We start from the raw sequence: 17,144 nt of genomic DNA, 5'->3' as shown, positions 1-17,144 counted from the left end.
TTTATTGATCTGTTGCAATAGGGTGCTCCCCTCACCCGCAGAAGAAGAGGAGGAACCCAGAAAAATGGGGCACAAGGCCTTATAAAGACTTTTGAAATTGCCACCCTGTAGATCAAGACCACCCCCAGAAACATCATACATACATCACAGAAGGGGTGTAACCTAAGACCACCCCTCAGATACATCATACCTACATCACAAAAAAAGGCGGTCTAAACAGAAATTTGAATGTTGTTTTTCTCCTGTCCTTGTTTATGTCCTGTCTGGCAGGTTACTTGATTGGATTGCCTGGGGAGCCTGGCCAGTCTTTTGTAATGATAAATACTTAGTTCCTGGGCCAGGTCACAGGCTCACACCCTATTCATATCTTAAATGTGCCCTTAAGACAGGATTTGTGAGGAAAGAGACAATGGGAGGTTTTCCCACATTGACCTTGCAGAGAAAACATTTGCTCAGTTTAAGAATCAAAATGGCTCTGGTTGGTCTTCCTGTGCTGATCTATGTACGTGCTTGGTTGGTATGCTTATGAACATTACCATATATCTAAGACCATAAAATTCCTATCACACTCCTCTTAAGCCCACTCCCCTGTAGCCTTATGAGGCTTTGCCCTCGGGTGGGAAAAATATTGCGCCCGGGAAAGGGAAGTGGGAGTCAACAGACACTCAAGGAATAGTTTCAGAGAAAAAGCTTTATTTCTACCATCCATGAACTGGTAGAAGGAGCAAGTGTGATAGTTCACAAAAAGCATGCACGGGTTCACAGTCATGTGCACAGAGCATATATACCCCTTTCCAGTTCCCTCCCCCTTTCTCCTTCTTCCAGAGTCCTGCCCCATGAGTTCCTCTGAGCATGAACAGAAAGCTGTCTTGGGACTCTTGGACTCTTGGCACCCTTCCCAGGAAAAGGGGAATGAAAAGCAGTTCAGCCTGTCCAAAGATATTGCAACTAGAATGAGATAGGATTCGCTTCTCAGGCCTGCTTTGAACAGAGCCTATTCATTAGCTTTTAAAAGTAACATTTTGCCTATGCACAGCATCTTGTGAGAAAAGCAGAGACAAGCAGAGAAAAGCTGTTTTGGATTTTTAGAAGACAAAAGGAGTTTTGGACAGTTTTGAGGCCTGGGGTGATTATTGAAGCCTGGGTGATTTCAGACAGGATTTGGGTATCCTGTCCCTTCATTCCCCCCTGTTTGTTTTTGGACAGCCGCCAGGCCTGTCCCAAATGGACCACTATCCTTTCTTGAGGCCACTGATGCTTGCCCCAAGTTTGGGAGCTGTGAGCTGCCTCCTGCAATTGTTGCTAGGTCAGCTGAACGCCTCCTTCGATGGGGTGCAGTGGCTACCTGCTCAGGAATCCACATGGTAGGAATTAGGTAGGCTGGGAAGCACACTCCATACCATCCCTGTGGGTGGATATGAGAAGCTTGCCTTCCATAAGCCTGCCTGACACACGTCTGTGAGCAGAGACACTACCTTCCCCTTCTGAAGGCCACACCAAGCCAGAAAGAGTTCCTGGCGTGGACTCAGGTGTAATGGTTTGGGCTGGGAACGTACATGTCAGATTGTCACTGGCGCTCTTTGATTTATTGACACAAAGCCAGCCAGTAATTCGGTGAACCTAGCCTTATCTGTGCCATTCGTGCACAGGGTTATTACCAAGTCGGTGCTGTGGTTCAAGCGGGGCTTTAGTTAAGTTCTGGAGGCTCTGGGTGGAGCTCTAACAGGTGGCAAGATAATGAAAGGGGGCTGGGGCATCATTTCCCTGATTGAATTTCCCACACAAATACCCTTCTCTGCAGGGGTGGTGTAAGGCTATCCAGGGGCCCAGCAACCTTCTACAAAGTTCAGTTATGCAAAAGGAAAGGAAAGAAAATGTCCCGTTTTCAATCCATGCTGGATTCTTCAGCTGTGCAAAGCGTCAGCGTGATGCAGGAAGGCAGGGTGGTCATCTCACGGGCGTCGGGTCGTCTGGTGGGCATTGGACGTCTTGGGTCTCTTCCAACAAGGCTGGAGCGATGTCAGGCCGTCTGGGTCCAATCTGGGTCCTCATCAGCTGGTTCATAGGGATGCAGAAGCTCAACCAAGGCACAAGGCGTTCTGGCAAAAGTCCACCTGTTAAGAGAACAGAAAAACAAAGACGGCAGCGACTGCACAGAATATATTGATAGATAACATTTGCACATAAGGTAGAGGCCTAGCAAACATGAATTCAAAAGGGTATGCTTGGCAGGAAACTTCGCAAGGGGTTAACAGTTCTGTTCCTTGGGTTAAGTTTTGCCAGCTGAGATTTTTTCAAAAGTCTCATTCCTGTGCTCTAAGTTTCAGAGCTTTTGTGGCCTGTAAGCCATGTTGCAAATTTTCAGTTTCCATCTGTCAAAGATTGTTAGTATCCGTAACGATGTGTTCCTTGCTTCTGGCAAAGTTTCAAAGTTTCAAAATTCCTATGTTATGCTGCGGCTCCTTTTTCAGAGTAAAATTGCACCTCAAAAAGAAAAATCCTTTTGACAAAGTTCACAGAAAGCATTCGCTTGCTTTTTTAAGAAAGTCACTTCTTCAGGTTAGTGCTTGGGGCAAGGGGGGTGGGTAACCTTTGGCCTTCGGGTTTATGTCGCTTGACTGTAAATCCAGACAGTGTGGGGTTCAGGGAAGCTGGCTGGGGAGAATACAGCAGTGTCCTTCTTGGAATAGCAGCCAAGAGATAACGCTCTGAAGCTACCTCCAAGCGCCTGGCACAAGGGGAAAAAAAAGCTGATGTCCTGTTACTTGCATGATTTTTAAAAAACAGTCTGTTCACATGCTCTTCAACAGTCTTTGAGCAAGAACAGAGATGAGAAGAAATCATTTTTGAGAAATCTTATTGTTCCCAGCCTGTGGGGGTGGGGTGTGTCGGGCGTGGGGCCTTTGGGCATTCCATTTCCCAATGACCCTCTTGCCTGCAGATGGCGCACTGGTTTCTTCCCTAGGCGTCTTCTGCCCCTCCCGTGGACACCCTCGCTCGCTCTGAGATTGCATTTTTGGCCGCTGACTGCTTGAAGACAAACCCCTAATTATTTTGGCCAGGTCCTCTTCGAAAGAAGGATTCTGATTAAAAGTGCTTGGAGGTCTGTGGTCCTGGGCGTCAGATGACTCCAGGGGGTCGTACATCAGGGGGTCATGCACTCAGTGGGGTGGGGCCATCAAAGTGGAGGTTTAGCTGCCTCAAGTGCAACTTTTAGCTGCCTCAATTGCAACATCAGTATTGTCCGCTGCCCTGAGGGCATTTATCTTGCGGATTTATCTTGTGCCAAAACCAGTTTCTGTGCCAAAACCAGGCCAAACCCCTATTGAAATGGATCCAGAAAACCAGCTTCTTCCAAAAGCACCTGGATCTAGTCTGCAACCACTCCCTCCAGAACCTCACTCCAGAAGTTAGAAAAACCAAGATTGGGAAGATTTTAACACAGGTAAGACTTAGAAGTGAGAAGAGTAGGGGGATGTTCCAGCTCTTTTTTTTTTTTTTTACAGACCTCACAGAGCTACCTGTGCCTGAAGCAGATCTGCTCCATTGACAATGGCAATGTCAGAGCTCTTGATACATCAGGTGAACATGTGCAGTGTAGGATTGAGAGACACCTGCATCTTGACTGCGCTGCTTTAGGTAACCTGCTCCTTTAGCTCCTGTGTCTGGAGGGGAGGGCTGCTGAAGATCCTAGTCTCCTCAGTGACACAAGAAATAGAATTTTGCAAGCCTTCAGGAAACTTAATGGCAAGTGAACTTCACACTCTACAATTCAGTGATCTTTTTTAGTAGAAGCCTTTTGTGCTGGCCTCTCCATTTCCCCCCCCCCCCGCTTGATCTCTTCACAGTTCTGTCGAAGAGCCCACCACACTCACTCAGGTGAAACCGGCTCTTCCTGCAGAAGTCAGGTTAGTAAGAACAGTGGTGTTCAAAAAACATTTCTCTGGAATTGGTGGGAAAGAGCCAGGGACAAACTAATGAGTCCAGATTGCTTTTCACAGACCAGCAGAAGGAACTTCCAGGCCCATGAATTCACACTTCAGAGGGACGAACAAAAAGGTGAGCATAAAGGCAGGGTTTTAAGACTGGAACCAGTCTCTCTGTTCTGCACTGCAAATTAATGGCAGTGAAAATGGCACTCTGTGACTTAAACACATCTAGGTGAATATCCCTTGCTTGGCAAGGGATAAAACCTCGATTGTGTTCTGTCTGCAACTTCATAACTCTTAAGGGTTTTCTTTTTTCCTGAGAGAACATTTTGTTTTCAGAGTGTTCTCTCAGGTTTTGCTTTTCACCTTGTTGCATTGCCAAAAACAAAAAAAGCAAAAGACACTGATGGTCAGCGCTCCTGGTTTCCAGGACAGGGTTCAAATCCCTGCGGTGTCCATGCTTACTTCCAATGCAACGTCTCTCTCTCTCTCTATCTATCTATCTATCTATCTATCTATCTATCTATCTATCTATCTATCTCTTTATCTCTCCCCCTTAAGAACTAAATGAAGCAAAGTGCTCCTCTGATTTATCACTGGTGTGTGTCTAAGACAAGGTGGATTACATGGATGCTTCCCATCCTAGCACTCCTTGTCATAGGGAACAAAATACTTACTTCTTTTATATATATAGAAAAGACTGTCTATTAATTTTGCATTGTTTGTTTAGGAAGTAACCTAAATATACAAACAAACGGATCCTATTTAGATTATTCAGAATGTGGAAAAGGCCGGGATGAAAAAGGAAATGGCATGACGTTTGCTCATTAGCAGAAGAAGAACAGCAAATATCAGATGCTCAGGTGTCCTATTTTACAGAAGGCAGTTGTCAATTTTCAGGGCTTTCAGAGGCTTGGGATGAGGACAGGTGGCAGTTCTCTGTATGACAGTGTGTCTGGTTTAAAGATACACAAGGAAGAGTAGGGGCACTGAAGTTGCCCATCAACATTGGCAGCAGACGAAGCACAAACACACAGGCCACAGTGTTCCCCACTAAAGTGAGATGTATAGTATGCCTGGGACGCAGGTGGCACTGTGGGTAAAACCTCAGCGCCTAGGACTTGCCGATCGCATGGTCGGCGGTTCGAATCTCCGCGGCGGGGTGAGCTCCCGTCGTTCGGTCCCAGCTCCTGCCCACCTAGCAGTTCGAAAGCACCCTTAAGTGCAAGTAGATAAATAGGTACCGCTTTATAGCAGGAAGGTAAACGGCGTTTCCGTGTGCTGCTCTGGTGCCGGTTCGCCGGAGCAGCGTCATCACGCTGGCCACGTGACCCGGAAGTGTCTGCGGACAGCGCTGGCTCCCGGCCTCTAGAGTGAGATGAGCGCACAATCCTAGAGTCTGTCAAGACTGGCCCGTACAGGCAGGGGTACCTTTACCTTTATAGTATGCCTATGTAGAATTATAGGGTGACATAACACATCAGTCATACTTAAGGTAATATCATATACCCAACTAAGTCATACTCGGAATCACTGAAATCAGTGGGTCTAGTGACTATGACTTAATAGGATATAAATTACTAATATTTTAAAATGCACATCTACACACAGCGTATGCAAATTGGTGTCCATTCATTTGGCCAAGTGTCAATGGCTACTCTAAGCAAAGACATGTCCAATTTCTGTAACTGGGAGTATCTAGGGATGTGATATTGCATGTTCAGTCAGGCCCTTTTGTTTTCTCCTGATCCTGAGGGATGCGGTTTGACCCTAAGTAAGTTTACTTAGGAGGAAGTCCATGTGCTTCCAAAGACTTGCTCCCTAGTAAGTGCACTTTGGGGCAGGGCTATAGCATGTGTTGTATGCAGGGGGTGGGGGTCCCAGGCATTTCCAGATAAGACTGCTAGGAAAGATCCTTACAGAGCCACTGCAAGTCGGCGATACCCAGACATTAGAAGAACTATCCGCCCAGATCTTCAGGAGGGCCAGAATTGCATTGTGAAACATTTCCCACATTAGCTTGTGGAAATTTCTTACTTACTTTGGGGCGGTATATTGCTGAAGGGAACGACACACCTTTCCCTGCAGTGAGATTTTCAAATTCCACACTTATCTGAAACATGCACATTTCTGCTAGTTATCTGAGGAAACATTGTACAGTAAACTGGAAGAGGAAGTGTGAGTCACTGGTGCTCCCATTCCCCAAAATGTACATATATTAGATATACAGTACTGGGGAATGGGAGCACCAATGACTCACACTTCCTCTTCCAATATTTATTTTAGTGCATGTAATTCCCCTCTTTGAGAAAGTTCCAAAATTACTGAATTAGAAAGAAGTGCATGTGGCACTAAATGCGACACCCATTTGGTACCAATGTTCTGGCCCTGGTTACATGCCACAGAAGTGCTCTGGTTTGGCCAGAGACCAGCTTGTAAAGTTATACATGATTCTGCAAACCACCGTGTTCACCATAAATCTACAGCAATACTCATAAACCTCTCTGTTTGTTGTTTTACAGCTTTCTCAGAAAATCAAGCATGTGTGAAAGGTCACAGCCACACCATAGATGCGAAGCACATTTAAAACACATGGTTTCCCCCCACACCCAGAATCATAGGAACTATAGTTGACCCCTCACAGAGCTACAATGCTTAGCTCTTTTAACAAACTACAGTTCCCAGAATTCTCTGGGGGAAGCCATGTGCTTTAAATGTATAGTGTGAATAGGACCAAAGTTCCACCCGCATTTTGTTGCGTCTCATAGATTTCTCCACTGACAGAGTTGGGGAAGAGCACAGTAGTTTCCTTGCACACGTGCCACTCCTTTCAGTGAGGCGCAAGAGAACTTTATGGCTGGCTGTGCCCTTAAGATATAACTGTGCCTGCAAGCTCTGCTGGAAGATAATAGTCCAGTATACGATGTATGTTAGGTTGGAACTGGAATTCTATTGCCATTGCAGTATCAGATGTCACCAAATTCCAATCAGATAATGGGACGGCAGACTAGACAGAGTAAGCAGGTCCTGTACTGCTGTAACTGGAATGCTGTTGGGGATCTAACATGACTCATATTCTGAATGTATTTCAGAACACGTTAACACATCATCTGGGGAAATTCTACTGATGGCACTACGCTCTAAAGAGAGTATCATAAGGCAATCACCAAAACATGGGCAATTTCTGCTGTCCCCCCTATGCTATGGAATAACATCAGTTTCTGCACACAGCTTGTAAAGACTTTATCTTTCCCTGACCCATAAGATTGGACCTAGTTCTTTTGTGCTTGAATCTCTTCCGTTTTTATTTGCTCTTACGTACTGTTGTTTTACTGGTTTCAGGTTGTATTTTGGTTTGAACGATACTGTTTTGTTTTTATGCTTTGTACCTCTAGGAGTTGTTTTTTGTTAACATACTAAGCCCATTTATAAATGCCTTTAAATAAATAAAATATGATATTCTTTCCTTCCAGTCTGTCCCTTCCTAATCTTGAGATAATTCACAGTCCATGCAGTAATATAAAAACAAGAAAAATATCCACACCTATTTGGAGGAAGAGGAGTGGTTAACCATCTGGCATGAAATTGATATAAGCAACATATATTAAAGGCCATTTTAAAAAGAAGTATTTTACTTATTTTGCTTATAGCCATTTATCAGACCCCTGAGCTAAGGAGATAAGTAACTATACAACCTTTAGAGGACACCTGAAGGCAGCCCTGTATAATGAAGTTCTTTAATGTTTAATGATGTTTTTATATATGTTGGAAGCCACCCAGCATGGCTGGGGCAACCCAGTCAGATAGGAGGGATAATAATAATAATAATAATAATAATAATAATAATAATAATAATAATAATAATAATAATAATGGAATAGGACATTCCTATTTTTATCAGAGAAATGTTGGATGGTGTGCAAGTATGAGGGATTTAAACAATTAAACCTCCAAACTACCCTCTGTGTCTCAGCTATGCAGATGGCAGAGTAACCATCATATTGCTGTGCCCCTGTTTCCAAGTTCACATAAACAGCTCAGGAGAATATCATTGGTGATGGCATGAAAGACTGCCAAGAGAGCCATGAAAATAAATAGGGTTGCTCTCCCCTTGTCCCTCTCTAAGCTCAGGCCATCAGGGCAACCAAGGCAGTTTTGGTATTGAAAGTGGAACTGACACTCAATTAAAATGAGCCTATAAATCAGCTTCATGATTTAATTGACCAATTAAGTTGCATGAAACCAAATACACCTGTTGGCCTGTTGGAATGCTAACTTTCCTGATGTGGTACCAGAACAGAAAGTTTTGTTAAATATATAGAATGCAGAAATGAGCTGTAGTACATTGAAAAATTTTCGCATATGTGCCACTGTACATCTGCTTTCTAGCCCGTAGGGAATGACACAGAGCAAAAGTTTTAAGTTTCTGCAATTCTTTGGGCAGAGACAAAAAGCGCCTGATCTTACAGCAGCGTTTTGTTTGTTTTCACTGCTCATTTTCTGGGATGTAAAACCTGTTTTCCTAATCCATCTGATCCAAGTTGGAAAGGGTGAACATATCCTCTCTTCAAACAATCATCCGGGCAAAAACAAACAATGTCATGTTACAGCAAAAAAATACTTTTTATTCAGTTTGATGATTCAGAATGTAAAAATGGTGTTGCTGAATCAGCCCAAGAGCCACAAACTCCCATGTTCTGTTTAGGACAGTAGCCAGCCAAATGCTTCTGAAAAGCTTCCAAGCAGATTCCAAGTGGATCCCTTCTCAGTGTCTAGTATTGTGAAGTATTCAGCCTTCTGTTGTTGTTGTTGTTGTTTTGTCGTGTCCGACTCTTTGTGACCCCATGGACCAGAGCACGCCAGGCACTCCTGTCTTCCACTGCCTCCCTGTTATGTACTGAGTTGAATAGGATCCAAACTGCAGCAGTCTGATTGATCCTAGAACAATAGGATCCAAATTGCAGCAGTCTGATTGGTCCTAGAACAATAGGATTCAGAATGCAACAGTCTGATTGGTCCTAGAACAATGCAGCAGTATGAGTGGTTGGCAGGAACCACCCAATCATGCTCCAGAAATAAGTGAATCCACAACCTGATTGGCTTACAGTAGAATTCCAGAATTAGCCAATCATGTGCAGCCCATTGTGTAAATAATGTATATAAAGCAGATACTGTGAGGGGACCTGCATTCATTCCTCCTCACCACTATGAGCTGAATAAAGAGCATGAAATCACTTTGCGACTCTGAGTATATTTCACTCCCGCAGTTTGGTCAAACTCATGCTGGTAGCTTCGAGAACGCTGTCCAACCATCTCGTCCTTTGCCGTCCCCTTCTCCTTGTGCCCTCCATCTTTCCCAGCATCAGGGTCTTTTCCAGGGAGTCTTCTCTTCTCATGAGGTGGCCAAAGTATTGGAGCCTCAGCTTCACGATCTGTCCTTCCAGTGAGCACTCAGGGCTGATTTCCTTCAGAATGGATAGGTTTGATCTTTCAGCCTTCTACATAGATATAAAAGCTAATCGGTACTAACAGTTTTTGTACAGCACTGTTGACATGTAAACATTTCAGTACATTAAAATACATGAAAAAAATACATGCGAACCAATGCAATCAGAGGTTTTGAGTGTCGGACTAGGACCTGGGTGACCAGGGTTCAAATCCTTGTTCTTGGCCATGAAGCTCACTGGGTGACCTTGGGCCAATTCCTGCCTCTCAGCACAACCTACCTTGCAGGGTTGTTGTGAGAAGGGGAGGAGGTGAACCATGTGCACCACCTTCAAGTTCCTTGGAGGAAAGGCGGAACGACAGTGTAATAAATACCTAAGAAATACAAGGCATGCAATGACATTCAGATTTCAGACTGTCTTGGAGCAAGAGGGAACTGCAGGTTCTTTTTTGCTCATGACTGTAGGGTCATATTTCTTCTTTTCCCGTTGCAGGGAGACAGCACCACTCATTTGTAAAGGACTCCTCCTTCACATTATGTTAAGTTGTGGGTGAACATATCAGACAACACAGCAATTCTTCAAACAGCTCTTGCTTATTCACAGGCCAGGACAGAACTGAACTAAAGGGTTCAGCCAGCCTGCTTATATAGAGCTCCACTACAACGCAACAGTAACAACTTTCTGTAACTATCCAATCACTGAATGTCACTTTCAATTCCTTATTTGAATGTGGACCTGAGTGAAAACTATCTACAGCAGTGTTTCCCAACCTTTTTTGGGCAAAGGCACACTTGTTTGAGGAAAAAAATCTCGCGGCACACCACCATTACAGCCCCGTGACGTCAGCGCGCAGCGTCACGCCGGGAGGGACGCACGAAAGTGAAAGTTTTCAATTTTCTTCCCTCCCCCTTGCCGGGGAACCTCCAAGCTTTGGGGGTGGGGGGGGGAGGCAGCAAAGCGAGGGACTGAGGGACGGCGGCAGCTGAGGCGGCGGCGGCTGTTGTGGTGGTGGCGGCGATAGCGGGCGGAGGAGGGGGCAGCGGCGGGGCCGAGGTGGCCGGCGGCGGCGGGGGAGGCGGCGGCGGATGGAGCAGGAGGGCGGCCGAGGCCGGTGAGGGAGTAGGGTTGCCCGGGGCTTGAGGAGCCGTCGCCGGGAGTTGCTGCTGCTGTTGTTGCTGCTGCTGCCCGGACATGCCGGCCTCCTCCTCGTCCGCTGTCTCGCGCTCCTCCCTTTTGCACGCGCTGCCCCGCCGCCGCCCCATTGGCTGGGTCCTGTCAGCTGATCCTGTGTTATTTCCTGTGTGTGTGTGTGAGGGGAGAATGGAGAGAGAAACCTCGGCACCACCACCGCGGAGCCGCCCCCGGCTCGACGCGGATCCTCGCCGCCGCCGCCTCTCACCGCCCGACTCGCCCGCCTCCCTCCCACGGCACACCAGCCAACTTCTCACGGCACACTAGTGTGCCGCGGAACACCGGTTGGGAAACACTGATCTACAGTATCCCCCTGCTGGCCCAGGGTGAGAACTCCAGGACATAACACATTCCAGAGTCGTGAAGCAGAGGGGATTTCAGCAGATGTAGTTTGCATGGAAAGCATCCAAGATCCCTGAGTGCCACCTACACAACTGTTTAATAGTGCAGTACCCCCATCTTCCTTCTCATCTGGCTATCTTAAATTTTCTCCACCTCTATCCATATCCATATTATTATTGCTTCCTCTAGCTATGGTTGTGTCTGCTAGCTTTCGGGAACTCAGGCACAACCCTCAGTGTCCAAAGCTCTCACAGAATGTCTGCAAGATTTGTAGCTGAAAACCAGGACTCTGTATTTGGAAAGGAAAAAGCCCGAGTCAGGTACCAGTCTAACATTTTATGGTTCAAGGAACCCTCAGATAAACAGGTTTGAAATAAGCCAGACTTCCCAACAACTGAAATACAGACGCACTGCTAGAATTTTCAATAACACCTTTGTACATTTCTCTGCCTTGCCGGATCATTATCACTAGTTGGTACCAGGCTGATCCCGGCGAGCTGATTAATTAATTAGTTAATGATTTAACTGTGGCCTCGAAGAGTAATTGTTAATGATTTAATTGTGGCTTTGAAGATACGAGAACAATATTGTTAGCAGCAATAAGCATTTAAGGAATGCAGCAGCGTACATAACAAATCTGAAACTGAAGTTTTAGTGCCTGAGGTGGAAAATGGAAATGATGTTCCCGGTTTACACTAATTAATGTGGTGGAACACATTCTATCTACTGGGGAATTCTCCACCAGCCCTATTAAAATGAACAGAAATTAAGCAGGAACATGAATGACAGAGTAATTCCTGTTCATTTCAATTGGGTTTTCACAGACCGTTCTGGTGAAATATGCTCCGTGGTTGTTAAGGACAATCAAAGAAACCTTTGAACATTTTAGCGTAGTATAGGATAGGATTGAAATATTTTTTTAGGATATACAACCAGAGCCAGTATCCATGCCTCTCTTCAAGAGCATTGGCTATTCCTCTACGGTTTTCCATAACATATTATTGTGAACAGGGATTTTCAGCTCTGACCAAAATGAAAAACAAGAAAAGAGAAACGCTTCTTTTTGGTAATAAGGAGAGTTCGTTTGTCTCAAATTAGGCTGAGTATAATTGAGATTATCCAGCAGAAGCAAACTCATACTTCTCACTAGCTTGTATACATACCTAAGGTACATATATTCAGGGAAGTTTTTAATGTGTGACATTTTAATGTATTTTTAATCTTTGTTGGAAGCCGCCCAGAGTGGCTGGGGAAACCCAACCAGACAGGCAGGGTACAAATAATAAATTACTATTACATATGTAAGAGGCTTGTTTATATTTTGGGAATTATTCGTGTTCTTATGTTTTCTATTTTCGGGATGTCCCGTGATTGTATTATAAAACAGTTGCATTCTATGTTTTAAATCAAGCACTGCTAGGAATTGTTGCTTTTTGTTTTCCAAGTTATTTATTATCAGTCTTGGAATGGCAGTCTGCCTTCCTACCATGGCCATACAGTAGTCTAGGGAGTGCTGAAGCCGCATAATTTTCAGTTAGAAAGTGACTGGTGGAAGGCTGCTTTCCAAAATCAAAACAGGGCCTGGAGTCTCGTTGCAGAGCTCTTGCTTGTGGTGACTGGAACATGTCGACTTTGGTAGGGCTGCAGTTTTTAACCATGCTGTTTTAATCACAATAGGACGTGCACAGTACTCATTTAGGAAAATACACCATTTTATATATGCTGAGTCCCATTGTCTCTTCCCTACATACATACAGTGCATCCTTGTATTTCCACAGATAGGAGAAGAGCTTTCACGGAAAAGGGAGGCCTGTATTATTTTCAGACAATATTTACTCCATACCTCTTATTTAGAAATTATGCCATACTACATGACATAAGTTTTTGAATTCATGTGTTATTTACACTGGCATATCCCTTGCTGAAAAGCTAAACACACACACACACACTTTTAAAATGTGAGGGAAACTTCCTTCTGGTTTGATGCAGTTATTCAGCCTTTCTGTTCCTTTGCACCTGTCTTTTCTGTTTAGGCTGTGCACTTTAATGGAGCACAAACACAGATATTTTACGCACAATATCCTGAAACACTCCGGCTGCTGATTTCTGAAGGTCACGCTCCTCTTAAGAAACAACAACAGGCCAAAGAAGTTTTATACACACACTCACGCAAAACCAAGCAGTCGGCAACATCAGTTATATTCCACTGGCTTCTAAGCTGACTGGCTGTAAATGAAAACGATCACTTATTAAACTTTCTGAAAGAAAAATTATAATGCAGTGGTGAATGTCACCAAATGCACATGATCTTGTCTTTGGAGCAACACCGTCCTCTAGGGCAGCTGGATAGTCTGCAGCTCTTGCCTCTTCCTGGCAGCAGTGGCGAATGATGTGCGGAGCAGAGAGAGCAGCTGCCTTATGCAAAGGTGGTTTCTGCACATGCTGCGGAGGTAAGTGCAGGGCAGAAGGGGCTCATCAAACTGGGAAGGCAGCCCATTTAGGAGAAAGAAAACCGGTCCTAAACCGCTCTTGCCTTGCAGGGTTATCTTCCGGAGATGAAAAGGCCAGGGAGAAAATCCTACACAAATCCGGAGAGGATTCCCCAAGAGACGGCATGTTATGTACTGAGTTGAATATGATCCAAACTGCAGCAGTCTGATTGGTCCTAGAACAATAGGATCCAAAATGCAGCAGTCTGATTGGTCCTAGAACAATAGGATTCAGAATGCAGCAGTCTGATTGGTCCTAGAACAATGCAGCAGTATGATTGGTTTGCAGGAACCACCCAATCCTGCTCCAGATAGAAGTGAATCCACAACCTGATTGGCTTACAGTAGAATTCCGGAATTAGCCAATCATGTGCAGCCCATTGTGTAAATAATGTATATAAAGCAGATACTGTGAGGGGACATTCATTCATTCCTCCTCACCACTATGAGCTGAATAAAGAGCATGAAATCACTTTGCGACTCTGAGTATATTTCACTGGCGACGAAGGTGGGATCCCGCTGAGCTGACTGCCACACACAGCACCGCAGCACCGCCAACTGCCGCACCGCTGCCTCGCACCGTGTATCCAGGCTTCAGCTCCAGGACACAAGGAACTCAAAATGGCAGCCAACAGCAGCTTCTCGCCATTCAACCCAGCATCTGGAGACTGGGAAGCGTACGCCTCCCGTTTCACCTTCCTCCTAGAAGCCAAAGGGGTCACCGATGAAGAAGACGCCAAGAAGAGGGCGATATTCTTCAGTGTCTGCGGAGAGGAGACGTTTGAAATCGCCCGGGCTCTCCTTGCGCCTGAAGACGTCGCTACTGTTCCATACAAAACAATAATGGAACAGCTGAAGGGGCACTTTTCGCCGCAGCCCTCAGTGGTGGCTCGTCGAAATGCCTTCTACGCAAAGCGGCAAGCCCCTGGGGAAACCATAACTGGGTTTGTGACCTTGCTCCGCCAAGCTGCCCGGTTCTGCAACTTCTCTTTTTTTAAAAAGATATTTATTAAGTTTTCACAAATTATAAAATACAAACAAACAAACACAAAAACAAACAAATACAATTTCAAAACCTTATTTTCTTAAAACTTATTTCACCGACCTCCTCGTACCTCCCCTTTCTGCATTCCAATTTCAAATTTAATTCAGCAAATCCTCACCCTTAATTTTATCTAGTTGTATTCTTTTCTTTTCTTTTAACTTAATCTTTACAGCTGTAATCCACTTACTTTCTATAACCATAACATTTTAACACTCATTAATTTTGCAATATTTCTTAAGATAAATTTTAAATTTCTTCCAATCTTCTTCCGCCGTCTCTTTCCTCTGGTCTCGGATTCTGCCAGTCATTTCAGCCAGTCCCATGTAGTCTATCACCTTCATCTGCCATTCTTCCAGAGTGGGTAGATCTTGTGTCTTCCAATACTTTGCTATGAGTATTCTTGCTGCTGTTGTAGCATACATAAAAAATGTTCTATCTTTCTTTGACACCAATTGGCCGACAATGCCCAAGAGAAAGGCCTCTGGTTCGGTTCTGCAACTTCTCAGAGCTGGAGAACATGCTTCGTGACCGGCCTGAAGGATGAGAAGCTGCAACGACGCCTCTACGCTAAGAAGGACCTAACGTTCCAGGTCGCTCTGGAGGAGGCCCTGGCAACAGAAGCTGCCGAGAGGTCGACGCAAGAGGCACAGCCAAGCCTGCCATCCCAACCGAGGGTCCACCAAGAAGACCTAACCAACGACTCAGGATCCGACAGGGAGGAGGTGCACCGAGTACAGCAGCACACTCAAGCAGCGCACAAACCACAGCTGCCTCGACTGTGGTTTGGACCACTGGGGCTTCCGCGCATGCACGTGACGTCATTTTGACCGTCTGCACATGCGCAAGCGGCGAAACCCGGAAGTAACACGCTCCGTTACTTCCGGGTCGCCGCGGAGCACAACTCAAAAATATTCATCTTGAAGCTACTTCAACCAGAGGTATGACTGTACTTCTGAACCAACTGCAGCTTCTGAACTATCCTTGAGGGTAGCCCTACATTAGGTGCATTGCAATAAGCTACGCCCTGTCCCGGTCCAGGAACAGCAGTCTTTCTCCTGAACCGAACATATTTAAAGGTGCTTTTTTGTATTTTTCACATCCGTAATGTCAATAGAGTTGTTAGCTGTTGTCAGCAACCGTCTGGCCTTCTCTTATCTCTTTAACAGCAACATGACCTGCATAAATCAGCCAGTAGTACTTTTCAAGATACTGTACAGAGATAAGCAGAGGTAAGCAAACCAAGCTTCTGTCAAAGGCAAAGAAGGAGGAAGAGCAGGGGCCCCATAAAAAAAGTTGGCAGCCTTAAGAGTACACCTTAGATTGTTAAAGTGTATACCACAAAAGTGGAGCCATGCTAATCTTCTCTGTATCGTTCCAATTTTAGTATATGTGCTGCCGAAGCGAGCACGTATACCACAAAAGTGGAAGGTGTGGCTATGAAAAACATGTGTTTGAAAGCGTGTGTATCCTGCAAGTGACCTGTGCCAGAGAGCCAGGATGGACGTCATCTCCCTGCTCAGTGAGCATACATTGAATGTCAAACTCAGGCTTATTGCTGTGTATCGTAGGAATAATGAATTATTTCCCATGGGGCATTATGATTTTATTAATGTTAGTGGAATGCACATAGTGTAATATAAGCAGGTAGCAGTAGCAGCCACAGGGAAGCTTTCCTCAGTTGGTTAGAGCATGGTGCTGATAATGCTAAGCTTGCAGGTTCGATCCCTGAAATATACTCAGAGTCGAGAATTGATTTCATGCTCTTTATTCAGCTCATAGTGGTGAGGAGGAATGAAAGTCCCCCCCCCCCCAGTATCTGCTTTATATACATTATTTACACAATGGGCTGCTCGTGATTGGCTAATTCCCGAATTCTCCTGTAGGCCAATCAGGAGCTGGATTGGGTGGCTCCTGCATACCAATCATACTGCTGCATTGTTCTAGGACCAATCAGACTGCTGCATTCTGAATCCTATTGTTCTAGGACCAAACAGACTGCTGCATTTTGGATCCTATTATTCTAGGACCAATCAGACTGCTGCATTTTGGATCCTATTGTTCTAGGACCAATCAGACTAATGCATTCTGAATCCTATTGTTCTAGGACCAATCAGACTGTTGCATTTTGGATCCTATTATTCTAGGACCAATCAGACTAATGCATTCTGAATCCTATTGTTCTAGGACCAATCAGACTGCTGCATTTTGGATCCTATTATTCTAGGCCCAATCAGACTGCTGCATTCTGGATCCTATTCAACTCAGTACATAACAATCCCCATATGGGACAACTTCATATTCCTGCATTGCAGGGGGCTGGACTAGATGATCCTCAGGATCCCTTCCAACTCTACAGTTCCAGGATTCTATTATTCCATCCTGCATTCCTGGAGCAGAGTCTGTTTTGGAGAAACACTAAGTGAGGATTTGAACTCCAGCCTCTATTTCTGTGAGCCCAACACTCTTAAGGCACTCTCCCTATACCTGTTCCCTTCCAGGCGTTTTGAACGATGGCTACCTCCAGACAACCTGTTTACTGAGCATTCATTCTGATTTGCTTTCAGGGAGAGCCGAGCAACTGCTACCTCACAACTTCGAGTGATATTCCCGTGTCACTTTCCTTGCTGCAAAAAGGCCCGTTTGCCCTGGAAGCAGGTTTGTTGCACAAGAGCACAAAAAAACCCCTTTCGTTGCACAGCCT

General features: G+C 45.1%; 2 long non-coding RNA genes across 3 annotated transcripts; one reads left to right on the top strand and one right to left on the bottom strand.

Moving 5' to 3' along the window:
* Positions 1-3,482: 3,482 nt before the first annotated feature.
* LOC308577028 lies at positions 3,483-7,381 on the top strand. 2 transcript variants are annotated; one of them, XR_014003358.1, is made up of 4 exons: positions 3,483-3,908; positions 4,002-4,059; positions 4,491-4,792; positions 7,022-7,381. It is a non-coding gene; the product is annotated as an uncharacterized lncRNA (long non-coding RNA). The 2 variants fall into 2 exon arrangements; XR_014003359.1 differs by lacking the exon at positions 7,022-7,381 and having other exon boundaries at positions 4,491-4,876.
* Positions 7,382-7,792: 411 nt separating this feature from the next.
* Positions 7,793-12,681, bottom strand: LOC308577085. The gene is made up of 3 exons (XR_014003423.1): positions 10,864-12,681; positions 9,425-10,122; positions 7,793-8,723 (listed from the first exon to the last, which is right to left on the bottom strand). It is a non-coding gene; the product is annotated as an uncharacterized lncRNA (long non-coding RNA).
* Between the last annotated feature and the right edge of the window lie 4,463 nt (positions 12,682-17,144).

Source organism: Podarcis bocagei (assembly GCF_964188305.1).
Source record: "Podarcis bocagei genome assembly, chromosome: 17".
Lineage (NCBI taxonomy): Eukaryota > Metazoa > Chordata > Lepidosauria > Squamata > Lacertidae > Podarcis > Podarcis bocagei.
This window is presented reverse-complemented; position numbering and strand designations above follow the sequence as displayed.